This window comes from Rosa chinensis, chromosome 4 (genome assembly GCF_002994745.2).
Source record: "Rosa chinensis cultivar Old Blush chromosome 4, RchiOBHm-V2, whole genome shotgun sequence".
NCBI classification, from domain to species: Eukaryota; Viridiplantae; Streptophyta; class Magnoliopsida; order Rosales; family Rosaceae; genus Rosa; species Rosa chinensis.
The window spans coordinates 1360394-1381064 of NC_037091.1; the positions used below are offsets into that span (position 1 = coordinate 1360394).

The 20671-nt window shown below is 37.7% G+C and overlaps 2 long non-coding RNA genes across 5 annotated transcripts; one reads left to right on the plus strand and one right to left on the minus strand.

The window, feature by feature from the left end:
• Nucleotides 1-5550: 5550 nt before the first annotated feature.
• LOC112200786 lies at nucleotides 5551-7440 on the minus strand. Its single transcript, XR_002936449.2, has 2 exons — nucleotides 7218-7440; nucleotides 5551-5797 (listed from the first exon to the last, which is right to left on the minus strand). It is a non-coding gene; the product is annotated as an uncharacterized LOC112200786 (long non-coding RNA).
• A 5814-nt stretch (nucleotides 7441-13254) lies between these two features.
• LOC112199822 lies at nucleotides 13255-20629 on the plus strand. Of its 4 annotated transcripts, XR_005810399.1 has the most exons (6): nucleotides 13255-13459; nucleotides 13662-13698; nucleotides 14041-14110; nucleotides 14328-14386; nucleotides 19683-19762; nucleotides 19847-20502. It is a non-coding gene; the product is annotated as an uncharacterized LOC112199822 (long non-coding RNA). The 4 variants fall into 4 exon arrangements; XR_005810400.1 differs by lacking the exons at nucleotides 19683-19762; nucleotides 19847-20502 and adding an exon at nucleotides 20509-20629 and having other exon boundaries at nucleotides 13258-13459; XR_005810398.1 differs by having other exon boundaries at nucleotides 13259-13459; nucleotides 19683-20501.
• The last annotated feature ends 42 nt before the right edge of the window (nucleotides 20630-20671 follow it).

The following is a 20671-nucleotide window of genomic DNA, read 5'->3' on the forward strand; positions in this document are numbered from 1 at the left end:
AAAATTTGAAACTCTTTTTTTCTATTTGTACCCAACAGTTCACTATTTCCAAGTCGTTACGTAGTTTCTTCTAGCAAAACTTTAAACCCAAATCTCAGATTTCATTATAATTGCTTCAAGGGTGTCTTCGATCGATTAATACCGAAACATATTAAAGATTCAGTAGTTAGATATGATTTATAGTTTTCTTTTTGGAATGTATTCTTTAAACGTAGGCACAACAAAGATTGAGAATTGGAATTTACCTACTCATAGACTCAAACTACATGGAAGAATATATGTCGTCTGTTATGTTTAGTGCTGCTCTGTTTGTGGGGAAGTGAGTAATATCTATGCCAGGAATACAGAATATAGCTTGAGCTTTATTTGGTTTGTAAAGTGTCTACAATACATGTTTTGAAGACTTGTCTTCAGATTTTGAAGAAATTGCAGAAAACGAAGATAGCATAGCTGTAATGCCAAACATTCAAAATGGTTTATTAAGTTCAGGATTAGTTCAATGCCAAAATCTAGTTGAAGATCAAAACACAGTAGATAATGTTTTAGAGGCTAATGACCATGATTCTGAAATGGCTGAGCCAAATTCAAAGCAGGAGCAAGTACAAGAAACTCCAACTGAACCACAACCTGAGCCTCAGCCAGAACCTCAACCTCAACCTGAGCCACAACAAAATCAAGTTGTGGAACCGAAAAGATCACAGAGAGTGAGGAAACCAAGGTTTGGAGGGGAGGATGACATTTATGAAGTTTACTTGAATGAAGTTGAGTCTGCATTGTCAGATGACAATGATCCCACTAGTTTTAAATAAGCAATTGGCAGTATAGATTCTGATGCTTGGACTCGAGCTATGATTGCAGAACTTGACTCTATGTACAAGAATGGAGTTTGGGAGCTAATAAAGCCAAAAGAAAATCACAAACCAATTGGCTGCAAGTCGGTTTTTAAAACCAAGAGAGATACCAGTGGAAACATAGAAAGACACAAAGCTAGACTAGTTGCTAAGCGTTTCACACATAAGGAAGGGATAGATTTTACAGAAACTTTCTCACCTGTTTCAACTAAAGATTCATTTAGAATCATAATGAGCTATCATAATGGCTCTAGTAGCTCATTATGACATGGAATTACATCAAATGGATGTAAAAACAGCATTCCTAAATGGGGAGCTGGAGGAAGAAATCTTCATGGCATAGCCTGAAGGTTTTATTGAAGCAGGAAAAGAAAATATGGTCTGTAGACTTAGGATATCTATTTATGGACTCAAACAGGCTAGTAGGCAGTGGTATAAGAAATTTGACTCAATGGTTTCATCGTTTGGTTTTTCTGAAAATCTTGTTGATGAGTGTGTTTATCTTAAAGTAGTTGGAAATAATTTTATCTTTCTTATCCTGTATGTAGATGACATTCTTCTTGCTTGCAGTAATGTAAAATTAAAGATACTAAAGCCTTCTTGTCAAGTAATTTTGACATGAAGGATATGGGAGAAGCATCATATGTACTAGGAATTGAGATTAAGAGAGATAGGAAGCAGGGATTGTTGGGATTGTCTCAACAAAATTACATTTCAAAAATTCTGAAAAAATTTGGAATGGAAACCTATGCTAATGAAGAAGTTCCAATGTCTAAGGGAGATAAACTAACCAAAAATCAGTGTCCTAAAACTGATATTGAGAAAACTAAAATGGAGTCAATACCATATGCTAGGCTAGTGGGGAGTTTGATGTATGCACAAGTTTGTACAAGGCCAAACTTGTCCTTTGCAGTTGGAATGCTATCCAAGTTTCAGTCAAATCCTGGACATGAGCATTGGACAGCTGGTAAGAAGGTTCTAAGGTACTTACAGAGGACCAAAGACCATATGCTTATGTATAAACGTGTGAAAAAGCTTGAGTTAGTTGGCTTTACAGATTCTGACTTTGCTGAGAATTATCCTACATCTATGAAGTCAACCTGTAGCTATGTTTACATGCTAGCAGGTGGTGCAGTAGCTTGGAAAACAATGAAGCAGTCATTAATAGCTACTTCCACCATGCAAGCAGAGGTGATAGCCATATATGAAGGAGTTTGTGAAGGTTTATGGATTAGAAATTTTATTTTGGAAACCAAAGTGTTGAGTGATCTTGTTACTGGAATTTTGAAAGTGTTTTGTGATAATGAGGCTATTGTGTTCTTCAGTAAGAATAGCAAAAGGTCAAACAACTCTAAGCACATAGATTTGAAATTCTACAGTATCAGGAAAAGAGTTAAAGATGGTGAAGTTGAGATTTCTAGAATTAAGATAGGTGACTAGCTTGCTGATCCATTCACAAAGGCATTGTCAGTAGCAGCTTTTAAGGAGCATTCTAGGAACATGGGAATTCTGTCGAGCTTTGAAGATGCTTAAGTTCAGTGGGAGCAAAATGTTTTAAGAAAATTATTTTTCAGTTTAGTTTAGTTTTGGCTCAGTTCTTGATTTTCTGTTTTGAGTTATGTAACAGAAAATGTTGTACTTCATGTTTTGATTTAATAAAATGAGGTATTTTCAGTAAATGTTTTGACAGCTTTATTTATTTTGGTAAATTTATAATTGCTGTATTTTTATCAATTCAGTTCAAGTGGATTGTTATATATATGCATATATTCAGTAAGAAGCAAACATTGATCCACTATGTGTAAAGAAAATTGTGCTTGCATTGTGATTTTGATATTCAAAATGCTTAGGTTGGACTGTTGTCAAATAACAACTGCAGCTTGATATATAATGTTATTTGATTGCATCACATTAAGTTTGAATTCATGTAAAGTGCATAAACTGTTGCCTTGTGGTCTAGAACGAGTGTGCTCATTTGAACATGGCTATTTCTTGATTTTGCAATGGTTTTGCATTTTGACATAATCCAATAGATTTAAGGTACACCTACATCTCAGTGCACACTTAAGCTATTTCTGAAAATTGTTTTGATTCAGTTTGTATAGACAATGATGGTCCAAGTGGGAGAATGTTAAAATAAAAGTGGACCTATCATCATCTATTATTCAGTTTACAATTGGATTGGAACTTTGGTCATTAATAGGAGATGTATGTCTAGTACAACACCTAGAAACCTATTGAGTTAATTATATCAGCTCATAGGTTAGGACTCCATTGGTTGGATTACATGGTAATCCGATTTAGTGTTGCATTAGGTCTCCCTGTTGTTTGGTAACTTGGTTTCTAAGAAACATCTTTATGGGAGGATTCTTAGGATCATAACCAATATATATAGGAAGTGTTGGTCCCTTCTCTCTCTCTGTTACAAAAAGCCTTAAGTCCTGCCCCATAGAAGATGCTTGAATTCAGAGTTGAGGAGAAGATCAATACTAGTTGCTGCCAAGTCGTCTGTTGCAATGGCACCTAACAATGAAGAAGGTATGTCTTAAATATCATGTTGTTTGGTTCATGTTGTGTTGATTAATATTAAGTGTGTTTATGCTTTTGTGAATTGATCTTGGATTAATTGCTCATTCAGTCTAACATTACAGTTGAAGCAAAGAAAAAGAAAATGCAAGGGAAGAACAAATCAAAGAAAGGAAAAGGTAACCACAAATGAGGTCAAGACGCGAATGTAAAGAGGATTTAGCTCACTAAAGGAACTCAACAGATACAAAATAGATGAATAGTATTTCATTCATTGTGATCTCGTAAATACTGTAAGGAGAAAAAAGACTGATACTAGAGAAGTCTTTGGTATAGAAATGAATCATACTTTGTCAAGGGAAAAGCTACTTAAGCATTCTGGGGTGGGGTGAGAAAGATTTAGAAAAATACTGTGATTCTTGCTAACAATGGTGGATGTTTACACCAGTTTGATTCCTTATAAATTCATTTCACTTGTATATATTGAACTTGGCTTTAACAATTAAGTGACTGCCTGTTAGAAAACAGGACCTGTATTCAACTACTGATTTTTTTATTTTATTTTTTCATTCGTTGTTTTACTTAAAGGTCTGCTTTTTGTTCAGTGAGATCTTTTAACAACTGCTGTAGTGGGAGCCTTCATAAACACAGGAAGTACTCTTGTCTTTGTACAGTCTTTTCCACTGCATTGATGCAAAAGCAACATGCCAAAGCTAAGATCAGTGTGCCTGGACTTTAGTGCTTCTTCTAATGCAAGGCACCAAAAGAGTTTCTACGGAGGTAATAATCCAAAAGAATTCAAGTAATGTTAACAATCAAAGAATACATCCATAAGCCCTAAACCCTGAACATAGACTTGCTCACTTTGCTTAGTACATGCATGTTGGATGAGTTTTGGGTGGAGGACACTCCTGATATTATTCAGGTTGTTCTTATTGAGGATTGTTGTATCTTATCACGAGGTTTAGGCTCCATATCCCCCTCTTTGTACTATCCAAATATGAATAATGAAAATATAGGAAGGAGCACCGCCACTCCAACCTAACGTGGCTTTGCCCATTTACAAAAAAGGATCAAAGAAATAAGCAGGATCAGGATGTTCAACTTTAGGAGCACACTTGTTTCTGGGGGATTTCTCCGGGCACCTCACTCAGAATGTTATACCTATGGGGGTACCGATCTAACTCCTAGGTCCTGAATTAATAACACAATGTTAGAGGAATAAACCGTACCGGACAGTTTATACCTCTCCAATGCTAGAGTGAGAATCTTAATATATCAAGCGATGAAGTAGTTAATAAAGGAAAGGAGCTATTACCCTCAAAAAGGTGGTTGTGTTGATCCTTTATACTCGTGCATGGGGAAGGAGTTTCCCATTTCTTCGATGTGGGACGCAGGTTGTCCCTTTGTAATTATATCAGCTTTCTGGTGTGTAGTTAGATGGACTGTGCTGGCTAGGTCTGAGGCCCTTGGTGTCTGAGGTGTTGCCTCTGATGAGCACCATCATGGTGGGTTGTGAATCCGGCCCATGGTATGGTACATGGGTTCTCCTACGGGATGTACAACATTGACCCGTAGATATGGCAATGACCATTACTCTATAGTCCAATGTCCATATTGAAAATTTGAAACCTCTCGACCAATTTTCATTTCTAATGATATGCTCAAAAGACTGGTTTGGACCTCAAAGAAACCGTACTGTATTCCAATTAATTCTGGGTTTGAGTTTGTGGCATGTTGGTTAATTTAGGTTTTAGAAACTTCTATCCAGCAAATACTTAATTATTACCCCAGTTTAACCCATTCTCTGAGTAACTAAAGCTCATTGTATTGATACATTGTTTGAGCTCTCAACAAACTGGCCTTGCTCAATATTCAGATGTCTAGCATATTTCATTAGTCAGAATATCTGCACAATTGCAAAAGAACACTGATTTTAGGTTTATTTTCCATCTAGTAATGTTTCATATTACTTTTGTTACCTTTGAATTTCATGTAGTAGCATTTCATACCTTCGTGATCTCAGAATTTGATTTCTACGTCTCGTGCTGTATCAATAGAGGTGGTCATTTTTCTTCAAAAGAAAATATAAACAAATTCTCTTCATATTAATATTGATTGTAAACTACTTCTCAGTTTTGAACATATACATAAAAAAACATGAAACCAGATACACATCAGAAAACACAATATTCAACCAAACAAATCAGATAACATAAAGAAATTTTTGATACATATCAAGACACGTTCATTCTCTTACAAGGCCTTCCCATTAAATTAAAGTACAGAACAGAACCGTCTAAACTAAGACGAGAGAAATACTGAGCGTAGAAGTAGTTATTATTACATAAAGCCATAAGTAGTCTCCCACGAATTCACATTATGACGGGTTCATTTCTGAACCTTAGAGTCATCCAAGCCTGCAAATCAATGAAAAACAAGACAAAGAAGTTAATGTCACATAAGAATCCTCAATATGGAAATGAAAACCAGTTTTTTTTTCCTTCTTGTATAAAAGAGGATCAAAGGATTTCACTACCCCCATGGTGACTCAAACCCATAACATCGATCTTAGGTAGTGGATGCTCTAACCACTGAGCTAACACCACTTCGTCATGAACAAAAGATGAAAACAAAAATAGACTACATAGAAAAGCTAGGCCAGTTCATTGATTAAAGAAGAAACTTGCAACAATTTTCAAATAAGCAACTTTTGCTGCACATACTTGTATTCCACAAAACAACCTAAATTCAAAATACTTGGTTCAGCAACCCTCCCTACACCTTTCAAATGTGTCCAAAGTGATGGTGTAAAAGACTAAAATAATAACATTGGACCTAACCAAAAAAACCATGAATTTAGAATTCATATCAACTGATCTAACTCAAATATCGAAATCAACCTTGCTTAATAGCTATCTAAAATACTTAATAGCTATCTAATACACAACTACGCAGTACAAGTTGTTCTTATATAAGAGCAATGGTTTTGATAGGGAGGGGATATAAGCAAAGACTAATAACTGGTTCAGATCCTGGCAAGCCTATTGTGAAGTAGTCTTTCAAAAACTTGAAAAAAGTAATGTTCCTACTAGGCTAAGAAAAAGTGAAAAACACATAAGACCAACAAACAAGAGTTCAATTTTCATACCCATACCTTCCTACCATCCTGGCTCCCCATCGTCTCTTTCTAATATCCTTTTCCAATTTCCAATCAACAACCGGTAGATCTATAGGAGATACCGACAGCCAGCTTTTCTCCATATGTTTTATAGAAGCTAAATAAATAAATAAGGAAGAAGTTCTAAACTTCTTTTTTTACTGATCTGACTATTGTAAAGTAGTCTTTCAGAAACATGAAAAAAGTGATACTCCTACAAGACTAAACAGCACAGAAGACCAACAAACAAGAGTTCAATTTTCATACCCAAAACTTGTTACCATCCTTGCTACCTTTCCCGCACAAAACCGAAAGAATAACAGGAAGAAAAGATTTGTATTGGAATTTCTAAGCAACTTACATAGTTATATTATTCCACAAACCAACCTAAATTCAAAATACTTGATGATGACAAAAAGAATACAGGGCCACAAGAAGGCATTAATTTTGATGAATATAGAGATTAAAAAAAAGAAACTAATTATAGGTTAAATGGGGAAATCTGCAGAACAACAGCCCAGTAAAGCATAATGTACATCCAAACAAACTAGAGAATCAATATGATTTCGGAATCCTATTAGCGTCTCTAATTAATAAAGGAACATATCGATCACAAAATTCAGAGATACACATCAAAGAAAATAAATCTGGAAAAAAGGAAAATCACTTTTCTAACCAACCTCTTTCTCTCATCTCTTTCTCTCATCTCCTCCCTGCAAGATTCAAGTATGATCTCGTTGCTACGTTTCCAGTCTTTTAGCATGTCTTCAGCGATAGGTGTGATCTTTACAAAGTATCCAACAAGCAGGACTCCCAAAACGGGGTTTATGAGAGCATAGAACACCTCGGACGATACCATGATTCGGCGAGAATTGGGATTTTTCTGGATCTGATTTTAGGGTTCGCTAGATATGCCTTTATATACTTGGACGTAAGGTGTTGGGTTGGGCCCTTTTTACATGTGTTGGGCCCGTCCAAATATATATAGACACACACTACTACACATAAACACATCAATGACGTTTGAAACCTCCCAGTCGCCGCCATCACCATCGGAGACGGGCTTAACGCCCGTGTTGTTGGAGGCGGGATCTTATTTGAGGGAAGCGGCGGACAGAACTCTACTGGTTTTCGAGATGGCGATTTAGAGGAAGACATTCTGCTCCCAGTTCAGGCATTGGCGTTGAGGTTGGTAATAGGGACCCTGTGCCGGATAATACTTCATTGTATTGTTTGTAATTTCGGAAATATTGGGCATGGTGTTTGAGATAATTTATGAGGAGTCTCACATTGTCGCCTACTTCATCATTTGGATGGGTTGTCTCATCATTTGGATGGGTTGTCTCATGTTTGCCATATATTCAGCGTACCTACCAGCTAAGATATAAGGCGGCATGGCTAGGAGGGAGCAGTTTGCTGTTTACTTAAGGGTTTCTCGTTCTTTCTTATTCAGCTGCTCCAATATTGGGGAATAAATCATTCTTAAAGTGACAGGTGCGGTTTTAGGATGGTGGGTGGTGGGAGTCCTTCAAACATATGTGAATGCATTCCGTATGTATCTTTGCCCATCGACTCTTCCCCCTGTGTATCTTCGTCCAAATTGATAGGTAACTTTATCTAGAATTTGTGGCCATTTTACTTTTAGGTTTCTGTTTTATCTGTTTGATATGGCTACTTATTTGCTTTAGATGATACATGGGTCTACCTATTCTATAGCTCTTTGACACCGATTATGATGCATATGTTTCTCTTTGTTCTTTATTTATACATGCTGCTATAGTTTTCACAATCCAGTGTACTCCATGTGTTTCAATCTTTGATTTCATGGCTTTAGCTAGCTGGATACGTGTTCCCTCGCCATATTACACTTGATAGACATGTAGTTATTTGAAAATTTCAAAGGCGAGAGTTATAGACATTTTGTGATGGGTAAGCGATGGTGTGTCTACATTTGGGAAATTGACTGATTTGGGGTCAGCAAGTATTCGGAAAGTTTTGGTAAGTTTTATGATTTCTTTTCTTATTAGGATTCGTTTTATTATTAGGAGATATTTTTAGGGAATCTTCTTAAGCCTAGGGATGTTAGGATTACTTGGTCCTAGTTGTTCAAGGATTGTTTAGCCTCACTATTTATTGAGGCCTTTGTAGTCGTTTATTTTCAGATTAAGATTAATAAAATTGAGAGCGTTTGCTATCCTTGGTTGTGTGACTCAACCTCCCTCCTAGGTGTGACTCCTAGAACCTACTGGTGTGATTCCAGTAGTTATCTTTCTATTTTCTTAGTCTACTGCAGATTATCTCTACAGCATCCTTAGTTCTACAGTTTACGTATTGGTCCTGCATCATTTTTACTTTGTTTCAAGCTAGGCAGCTGATTTTCCATTTCATATTGTGGAGCTCCTGTGGATCATGGTATTCTAACTTGTTGCAGCTCCCTTTTTTCCCATTCTTCCTTGGATATGTACTGTTGCAATTGTCACTACGTGGTTTTGTTTGCTATTGTGATGGCATCGTGTCTGGTTGAAGTGAAACAATTTTACAACAAAAGTTATTTCTTTCAATATTTGAGTACGTAGTATGAGATAAAGCTGGTCAGAAGTGAATCAAGGGTACTCCATTTCAATTTCAAGAGAGTAGTTGCTTAGCAAGCTGAATAGATGTACTCGTAACATCATCTCCATCATTTGATTGCACTGTTTGCTAACATATGATATATATATATATATATATATATATATTTTCCTAGTTTGATGGAATTACGTGTTCTTGATATATGCTTTCAACTAAATAACTTTGACCAAAAAAATGAAAACTAAACTTTGACCAACTTAAGTAATGTTTTTTCGTTGTTACTTTTGTGAGTTTTTCATGTGACATACACATTTCCTTCTGCTACTAGCTGAACCTGGTTCGAACCCGTAGTCCATTCCTATTTTAAGAGAAAAGTCAAAATACTTATAGTGGAGAGCTAATTGTTACCTTCTCATAATCACTTTGAGAGAGCACTTAGAACTTAACTAGAACCAACTTGCAACTGAGGAAGGTCTAAACACTAATAAGGTAGAGCTAATTTAAAGTCTACTTGCTGGTGTCATGTGTAGTGTTTCACCAAACCAGTGCAACGCTACATATTTTTTTAAAATCTTTTATAATGTCATCTAAATTTGGGTTTTTCTCTCTTGCAGATTACACGCAGGCACTATACTGTATTACACTGAGTTGCGCCTCCCAAATTGCAATCTTGTCATACTAGAATTTTGTTTTTGGTATGTGACTCATATAGAACCCTCACTGGCTTATTTTCAATATATGTACTATTATTCTGAATAATTTTTGTTTTTTGTTTTTTTTTTTATCAAATTATTCTGAATAATTATTGGATATTAATTTTGTAATAGTTAACTTTCTAAAATGGGTGCTTTTTTGGTATTCTTTTGTGATTGATTGGCTTATTGAAAGTATTATACTGCTTGGAAAAAGGTTCTGCGGAAATTAACAAATATAACCAGTTAGATCAAAGCTTCAATCTACTCTATCCAAAAAGTTGCTACAAAATTGAAACTGTTATGTTTATCACATTATCTTACAAAGGATAAATTAACTTCATTACCACTGTTTTGAAAATATGTATGTATTGATTGTCCATTATTGTTGAATTTCATGAACTTCTTTGAGATTCTGCAAAGGGTTAAATTAATGGTCAGGTTGGCTGAAGGAATGAGGATGGTGGCTCAGATTGATCTTCTGATCTTATGAGCCCTTTCCTATTGCATGCAATAGTAAACCTCCACGTGAATTCTGTGTTGCTGTCGGCTTAATGCCTCTAGCTCCTATCTTCCCCATCCTCTTCCTCTGCTTAAAATTACTGATATATTCTGAGCAGAGGTGACTGCCAGGATTCAAAAAACAGACTCGGGAAGCACAAGGACAAAGTAGTGAATGGCTCGAGTTGGTCTCTCTTACGGCAATTCTCAATGACCGGCTAGCCGTTTGTTTCACACAACCACTACAATTAAGTGTTGTTCTTGAGTCAAATGTCTCCTTGATCAGATTTGTTGTTGGGTATTGGGCCTTGGTTCCCTCCCTCGCTCACACCCTTTTCTCCTAATTGAAGCCGTTATTCTCACTCCTGGGTACTTGATTTTTTTTCCCTTTCTCTTTTCCATAATTTTGTTCATAAAATATTATTTTCTATAGGAAATTTGAATTCGTCTTGTCTGTGCAGGAAGCTTAGCAGAAAAGTTTTTCCTACCTAAATTGAGAAAACTTGATGATTTCCTAATCTTTGTTCTTCCCGTATCTAATTTAGGTCTGCAACTTGTTTTGGGTGAACTAAATTTTATGTCTAGATTTCTGATGAATTGAAATAAAAAGACCTCAAGCTGGCTTTTCACTTCCTCACAAAATGATCTCTTGCATATGTACAAGATAAACTTGCATATAATACAACTGCAAAACCCTTACGTCAAGGGATCATGTCCAGAAACATAGAAGATAATTACAAAGGCAAGGTTCACCAAAAATGAAAAACAAAACACAAGTTCTAACACTCAGCACTCAATCCTTGCCCCTGCCACCTATGGATTGAAGTACCCTCAATTTAAATTCCAATATGTTGATATGCTTGAGTATCTCTGCATGTAGAAATACTGATTCATGTCTGCTTGAATCGAATGGCTGCCCTTGTCTCGACCTTTTTAATCCTTGTAGTCGTCTGTATCCAGAGCAGAAAAGAGCAGATCTTGGTTCTTATTAAATTTTGATACCTTGTGTCTCCATCACCATGGATATAATGTACAATCATAACTATAATCTTTTGAGTAAATAGAGGAGTTGGCTAGTTTATCTCCTGATGTTTATGATGTCATTTTGAGGCAGATTCAATTGTAATTACTGGCTCCATTTTTCCTTTCTGCAAACCCTCTGTATTTCGGTACTCTGACTTACAACTATGTGATTAAACTTTCCTGTCTTTCTACAACATTAAAGAAGGAATGGCCAAGTCTTCCTAAATCCTTAACTGGTGTATCACATGGTTTAGGTGATGCATAACTGCATAACATTAGGTACCTACACAATCACCTTTCCCAAATCTACAATCTTCCTCAGAAACTGACCTCAATCCGCTTCAAAGCTCACACAATTAACATAATTGAGTCGTTTTCTCTTATCATGAACATCCTTTTGTTATGTTTTTTGTGTGCATGTTTGTTGAGGCTTCTTGCAAGCTTACAAGTCATGACAAACAAATATGATTGATTGCATGCTGAACTGTAATTTGATTATAGCCAAACAAAAATTTTACCTGACAAAAGTTAACAGGCAAAATATAACAAAATAAAGGCCTTTCGCCCTTTCACGAGCTGCTGTCTAAGTGGGGAAAGATGGAATCAACAAAGGCATGGTGCATTGGATCTGATAGCCACAGATTGGCTACATCATGATGAGATGAGGTGTTTCGATGAACTTCTTCAATGAGCCAGATGGTGGCTTCGGCTTTACAGTGATGAATAATGGCATCCAAGGGCCTGTATTCATCCTCACAGCCGTTCCTCAGTTGGTCCCACTGTTTTAGCAAAATATTGGTGAGATAATGCAGAGGTTGTTGTTGGGGAAAAATATGCACACAGTGAGCGTAAATGTCACCTAACATAATTTTACTCGTATTCATTTAGTGAATAGAGTTTTTATTATTTTGGGTTCGACCCATTCAAGACAAAATGTGTCTCTTAATTACAATCTCTTGTTACAGGGAAACACCATTTGATTTCATTTATGAAGAAACCAATTGATGGGATGTGTGTTTGTTTGTTTTTGCGGCTGCACCCGGATATTTGAATGGGATGCCTACGTACCCTTGGAGAGGGATCAAGTCACTCGTAGTTCAAGAGTTCCAATGAGTGGATGACTCATTGGAGGGCTTTGATTTTGGAATTAGACTACTGTTTGGGACGAATTTGGTTTAAGTAGACCAAGGATTCGATTTTGTGTTTAGGATGTGATTGTATCTAGATTAGTTTGTTCTAGATTGCCTACATACCCTTTGCGGGATCAAACCACATATAGTTCCGGCTTTTGAGATTTAAATGGGTAGATGACCCATTTATTTTGAATTTGTGTTTGGGGAAGGGTTTAAAGCCCTTGAATTTGGTTTGGACTTTATTTGTGTGATTTGGAATGGATTTGATTTTTGTGGTGTTGGGAGAATTTGACTGGAGTTCGTGATTCATTTGGGACTGGTTGAATTTGACTGGTGGAGTCATGGGTTCTGTTTGGAGTTGTGGTTGCATCTAGTGGGTCGCTAGACTGCCTACATACCCTGTGAATGAATCAAACCATTGTAGTTCATTATTTGAGCTTTTCGGTTTTGTACCAATTTTTACTCAACGGGTATGTATTTTGAACCCGTCGATAAAACATATTTTGGTGAACACCCAATTTTAATAGAGTGTCCAATGATTTTAATTGGGCACCTGAATGTGCCGAGCTTCATAACGGGCTCTGGAATTTGAAATGGGCTTTGTGTCGCCTTTTGTTTACTCGTCGATGAATAATTCAGCCGGGCCCGAATTTCTTGAAGTCGGCCTTGTAGAGCTTCTAAACTTGAGGACGAGTGATTTAACAGAGCCCAAAAAAACTGTGGTGCATGGATTGATTCAGCCCATTTGAGCCCACTTCACATCTTGCACAAAATTGAAACCCAAGGAGACAAGATTGTGGTGCGATTGTCCATAGGCAGACTTGATAGGCTCGATCTCTTTCACAGGATGACATCTTGGCGTGATCAGATTATGATAGAGATAACTTTCAAGATAAAGCTTGGCTCTTATAGTTCAATTTGGAAAAGACGTCTGGGTTTGCCGTTCTGTATAAGAGCACCCTTCCCTTTGATTCTGCATTCTCCATCAAGAACGTGCATTGGGTAAGGCTTCTTTGACTCAAAGAGATAATTTTTGATAGTGAATCTCTTCAATCTGTCAACTCTCTTTATCGCAAATTTGGGCCTCCTTGTTCTTCCCTTTTTGCCTCTGCTAGGACTATGTTTACTGGCGAAATTTTGTTGTCTTGTAGCTAGCAACCCACATGAATCCCCAATATTTAATTGAGACTTCTTTCTTGTGCAGGCATACCGAGCTGAACTAGACGTGGCCTCCCCTCAAGGTAACTAGCCGCCACTTCAGGGAACTTTAATTCAATTGTTTATGATTTGCTGACAACACCACCGACTGACCTTGGTTGTTTGCATTGCATCCACAAATTTGCTGCACAATTGTTCAATTGCATGTTTGGAAGCTTTTGTCTTTTTGCCATTCAATTCCTATTTCAGAACAAAAGCTACAGCTTACTTTTCCATGCCTTTAATTAATACAAATAGACTTAAGTGTTTGTCTCTTGCATTTGATAATCAGTTATACATGTCTGCAGCACTCATGATCAATTACATAGTTTGGAAGCTTTGACTTTGACAAGCTTATGTGTAAAGCTATTTGTAATTATCTGCAGATTTTTGACATATCTCCACCGCCAAGCTTCGTAGCTACTTGAGAAGTGACCTCTGCTTCTTTAATTAAGGGTAATTGCTTGCTTCTGAATCTTTTATTTTTGGCTTGTTCTGAAAAAGATTTGCAGCATAGCTGCCTCGATTATGCATATTCTGAAGCTTCTGCTCTGCTGTAAATAAGTGGAATTAGGCTACCATTTTCTCTTTGTGTAGCCGTGACCATGAAACCAAAAGTGAGGACTTCATTTTTCTTTCTTGCTGATCATGAGATTGCTTTTTCATCTTGCAGACATCATTTTGAAGGAAAACATTAATTGCAGGCGGTATTCAAACCATTGCTTTACAGAGGTGAGTTTCAACTTCATCAAATGTTGCAGCTTGGCCACATCTTCTTTTAGGAGTGAATAGGCATGTTCCATCCTTCATAGAAGCTGGTCCTCCCCTCAAACATCTCTGCTATTAGGGCAACTCCAACCATGGGCACCATTTGGGGGTGCTATTCTCATTTTAGCACCCCCTAGTTGCACTATTTATATAAGACTCAATTCTCATCTCCAACCATGAGGTGCTATATGGGGGTGCTATTTTCACTATTCTTGACTAAAATATAATATGAGTATAATTTTGATGAATATTATATTAAAAATATGTTAATTTAATTAAATCAGGTAAAAATAATAATTTAACATTTTATCATAATATTTAAAAATTATTCTTATTATTTAATGAATTAAAAAAAAAAGGAAATTTTCTGGTAATTTTTTTATGGAACAAAAAGGAAATAATAACCCTTCAACTAATAAGAGCCGTTCATCACTTTTTTCCAAAAAAATCTGAGCCATTGGATCTTGAATAGATCCGTTTCAATCAAAAAAAAAAATCAAATTAACCCAACATCTAACCGTCCATTTTCAAAATGGACTGATCAGAGCCCTTCAATAGATATGACCGTTGGGGGTTCCAACGGTCGGCAGGGGACAAAACACAGCAAACGTGGGGCCCGTGAACCAGACTTCTCAGCCTTTTCTCTCTCTCCAGCGCATACGCGCGCGTCCCTTTCTCCCTTCCACCTAAAGCGCGCGTCTCCTTCATGCCCAGCTCCAGGCGCGTCTCTTCATTTGTTGGGCTGAGACAGCCCACTTGGTGGCCCCGATGCTACAGTGACCAGTCCTGGTCTTGGAAAAGTCTCATATTTGAGACTTGGGATGAGCCCAAGTCCTATAAATTTAGGACCAACACCCCCCAAAAACCATGGTTGGAGATGAGAAGTCCTATAATTCTCCCAAATCTGAATTTGAACCCCATGGTTGGAGTTGCCCTTATCTTATGTTCAGTCATCTCTGCACATTTGCCTAACCAATTTCCATGCATTTATGAAACATCTAACAAACACAAACATTCTTTCATCCAAATCGCAAAAAAGAAATGAACCTTCCGATTTTCTGTTTCTGGGTTCTACCCAAAATCGAAAATCAAAAGAACCCAGTTCCCTGGGGCAGAAAGCTTTAGAAAATAAGAATGCCCAGAAAGCAAGAACCAGAAACGAGTCACAATTAGCAGAGGTGACGAAAGAGAGAGAGACTGACCTGTGAACGCAGAGAGAGAATGAGTGTGATGTTCTTGGGCGTACATCACACTCATTTTTTTTGTCTTATTACAAAAGTATTTATTATTAGGAGACGTGACCACTTACCCAATTTTAGCATAAACATTGCTCACTTACTCCACTAAGAGTTTTTTAACTCATTTATCTAATATAACATCTTTTGATAATTTTGCCCCTATTATTAAATTGAAACTGATTTTCTCTCTCCTCACCGATCTCTCTCTCTCTCTCTCTCTCTCTCTCTCTCTCTCTCTCTCTCTCTCTCTCTCTCCCTCCCACAACTAAAACAATGACAGAGAGCAAGAATCTCCGGCACGGCATCATATTTTCAAAAGAGGCGGCAAATGGAGGAGGCGCCGACCGAGTGGATCTGCATCGCCGGAGGACGCGCACATGAAGACTGAGACGCCGCAGTATGCCAAAACAGCCCAAATGTTTTCAGGGTCGGCGGTGAGGGTGTCGATGGTGATTACCGCCTTCTTTTTCAATTTGGTAGCCCAAGCTTCGAACACCGCCTTGCTCGACTCAATGTTTGGAGCGGCGAGGGGCGAGACGAGGTCGTTCTGCATCATCCCGCCAGATTTGAGCAGCAGGTCGAGGTCGTAGAGCTGTTGGTGAGGGACGCGGTGGCCATGTCGAGGTCGTTCTGCATCATCCCGCCGGCGAACGATCGAGGCTGAAGCGCTAATTGACCTTCGCATTGGCTCAAGCGGAGCGCTCCTGTTCGTTGGGCCGGACCCAGGCCAGGTTGGCCTAGAATGAGCTTCCGGTGAATGTGAACCGTAAGAGATTGAAGAAGGAGGCGATAAGCGAAGGTCACCGAAGACGAATTGAAGAACAGTGTTGTGGAGATGGCTATGGAGTTTTAAGGAATAGCATTTTTTTTTTTGAATGTCTATTGGATTGGAGGCCAATGATCTACTATCTGTTCAACAATGTGAGTAATCTGACATTGCAATGTAACTGTGGGGTTTGTTTGATGGTCTACTGGGGGGCAGTAGACACATTATTGGCCCCTAGTAAACTTTGATATGAGGGACAAGGATCACTATAGTATGGTGTTTTGATAAGTTACATGTTGTTTTCTATGTATTAAAGTCAAATTATCTGTGAATCCTACAAAATGGGGCATTTTTGGTGGTCTATTGGGAAGCAGTAGAGACATTGGAGTTTGTATTGGGGGCAATAATATGATTATTGGGAGCCAATAATATGATTATAAGTTGATCAATTGTGCCTGTAGTGTATTCATTTTAGTTTTGGGAGTTCATACAATTCACTGGACGGTAATAATATGATTATAGGAGGCAATAATATGATTTTTGGGAGACAATAATATGATTATTGGGGGGTAATAATATGGTTACTGGGTATTATTAGCGACCGGTCACCGGATTCCCGTCACCGGTTGCCGGATTCCTATCACCGGCCGCCGGATTCCGGTCACCGGAGTCCGAGGCCGGCCACTAGTCACCGTAGTCCGGCAAGGTAACCAACGACTTCTCTCTCTAAGTGAGAAAGAAAGAGAGGGCAAAAAAGTCTAAAAAATAATTAAAAAGAATAAAAAAAAGAATTAATTGAGTAATAGGGAAATAATCTCTTAGAGTGTTTTGGGTAAATGAGGTTAAAAAGCTCTTCGTTGTGCAAGTGGACAATTTTTAAGCTAAAATTGGATAAATGATTATTTCTCCTTATTATTACTCTAGCTTGACCAGAGGGGGAACACTCACTCCGGAGAAGTCGAGGTTTTAAACTTGCATTTGTATAAAAAAAAAACTTGCATTAATATCACACTGACACCATTCTACCCTACACGGCTACACTACACCAATTAACCAAGTAGGTCATGTCTCACAGTTCCACCCTGGGCTGATATAATTCATCCACGTGGTAATACTTCCCTCTACTCTAATTATAAAGAGTTTTTCTAAATGAATCAAGCAAATTTCTATGTAGACCCAACAAGTTTTTTACACCCAATAAAAAAATAGAATTTATTATTGTACTCAACAACTTTTCCAACAATACCCTTAGCAAAACTCACACCCAGCAAAAGTCATAGTGACGAACACCAAGGTTTTTAGTGCGAAATCAATGTCTTTTATAGATATGGAAAAAGAAAGAAAGGAAGTATATGGTTTCTCACATCCAGAGAAGATCAAATTAAAGTCGATCACTTTAGAAAATTGGTATGACTTATGGGTATCGATCAATATCATTGGAGAAGGAAGATGATGATCGATGATGACAAGTAACGAACACCAAAGTGAGATGTGCATGTTCTCCAAGACTCCAACCCACCAAAGTGAATGGACCAACCGACTTCTCTTCTGCCATTTCTAGACAGACGCAAATGCCCTGCAAACGTATTCGTGATGGGTTTAAGAAGGGCCAGAATTTCTGGTGCTTGCTCCATCAGTTTGTCGGACGATCTCTCTGACATGACATTGAAGTGTGCTGGAGTAGGTGAATGCGTAGCCATAGAAATAGCTAACAGCCAGGGGAAATGCTCAAATGCACACTGGAACAATCAACGTCAAATATTGATGCGGAGATAATCCAAGTTTTGTTGGGTGTGAGTTTTGGGTGTCATATTTGCTGGGTATGACTTTTTCTGGGTATGAGTTTTGCTAAGGGTATTGTTGGAAAAGTTGTTGAGTACAATTATAAATTCTATTTTTTTATTGGGTGTAAAAACTTGCTGGATCTACATAGAAATTTGATGGATACATTTAGAAAGACTAATTATAAATATCGATAAAAAGCATCATATATTCATAATTCAAGCTAATTTTTTTTTATTCCGCGACACAATTGTATTCTTTAGACAATCAAGACTAAGCAATGCTTAGAGTCCTATGGCAATGTGGGAATTGAGAGGGGAAAATTTTAAGAACAGTACATGAAGTATAGGCCGTTCCGAAGTTCAGTGTATTTGGTTTCAAAGAATTAACTTTGGTACATGAAGTTCCAATCTCGACCCACTTTTAGTACGTGACGTCAATAACACCGTTAAACTTATGAAATTATTCAATTTTCAAAGGGTAATTTTGGGTTCTCTCTCTCTCGGACACCCATTTCTGGGCATCTTTCTTCTTCTTCCTCCTCTGGGCATCTTTCTTCTTCTTCCTCCTTTTCCTCCTCCTTCTTCTTATTCCTTCTTCTTCCCTCTTTTTCTCCTTCCTCTTCTTATTCTTTCTTCCCCAACCCCCCCCCCCCCCCGATTTGATTTGGATACCCATATTATTTGATTTTTTCTTCCTTCTCCTCCTCCTTCTTCCTCCCTCCCTCCCTCTCCGATATCAAGTTTTATTTGGACACCAAATCTAATTTTCTTCTCCTTCTTCTTCCTTCCTCCCTCCCTGATTTGATTTGGACACCCAAAATCTGGGTACCCAAATATGATTTTCTTCTTCTCCTCCTTCTTCCATCTTCTTTTTCTTCTTCTTCTTCTTCTTCCTCCTTCTCCTTCTTCTTCCTTCTCCTTCTCCTTCTTCTTCCTTCTCCTTCTTCGTCTTCCTTACTCCTTCTTCCTCCTTCTGCAATTTTTCCTTCTTCTTCTCCTTCTCCTCCTCCTCCTTCTTCTTCTTCGTCTTCCTTCTCCTTCTTCCACCTTCTGCAATTTTTCCTTCTTCTTCTCCTTCTTCATCTTCCTTCTCCTTCTTCTGCAATTTTTTTTTTGTTAATTCATGAAGAGACGAATTTGCCCTTACAAATTTGACTAAAATCAGATTGATTAACGGGGGCCGTAACGGCATACACTGATTTTGGGTCGGGATTGTAACGTTATGTACCAAAGTTAATTCTTTGAAACCAAATACACCGAACTTCGGAATGTGCCTTCATGTACTGTTCTTAAAATTTTCCCAATTGAGAGAGTATTAGATTGCTTTTCAAAGAAGGAAGTCCTAGAGTGAGGACAACAGGCATTTTTTTTACCGCCGCGCAAAGAAAATGTTTTGTTGCGAATGAACAACATTCTTGCTTTTTAAAGATCATTATTTTATTTTTTTTACATATGGAATTTGTTTTTTGCAGAATCTGAGAGAATATTTTTGGCAGTCTGTCTTTGATAGGCTCGGGAATATGGTTAATTTGGCGCTTCTGAGATATGTTCGGTACTCGTATTTTGATATTATTGATGTTTAGTTTCTCTATGTTTTATTTGTTGTTTAGTAGCCCGACGTTGTTTGGTGTGATAGGGAATCCATTTTTAGCCCCAACACCGACATGGTCTGATTTGTGCCCAACCCTAAATGCGCATCAACTCTTTGACCTTCAGGTTATTTTTTGGGGGAGGAATTGTTTTACCAAGACCTCGAAGTCAAAGTATAGTAAGAGTGAAAATGTCTTTCATTCCCTTGTCTTTGTAGTAATACTTCTGTAATTTAGCCATCGACTGGCTGTAGAATCAACTAGAAACCAAAGTTGAACCAAGAACATCTAGCTGATCATGCATATCTGACCCTCAATTTATCTGATATGCAAGTTGTATAACAAATTTGACGAGCTAGGGATGAGGATTTGTTATCTCGACGACAGTTATCTCAACAAGCAGTGAAGCATATAATTCCAACATGACGCATGTGCCAATACGCAGCAATATAGGAATATAAGAACAATAAAGAGACATCAAATTTAACTTGGAAACCCTTCAATGTGAAGAAAAAAAACCACGGGACAAACTCCGAAAAACTTCCACTATGAAAATGGGATTACAATCACCAATCTCTCTAGAACACTAGAGGAAAAACTCTCCAGAGAAACACTCTTGGGTATACACTCACAAGAATATTGTAAAAGCAGGATTTCTTCTCTCTCTCCTTTTACAACTCTCTCTCACTTTCTCTGTTTCTGTCTCTAGCTCTCCACAAGCTGGCCAATGTGCTTAGCATGAGGGGGGAACCGGCCAACAGCATGGAGCTCATAATTATGGACCGATAACTATACAATTGTATTTGCATTGTGGTAGTCCACCTCTTCATGTTCAGAAGGGGCTGCAAGCATATTTCTATGATGTATGTATA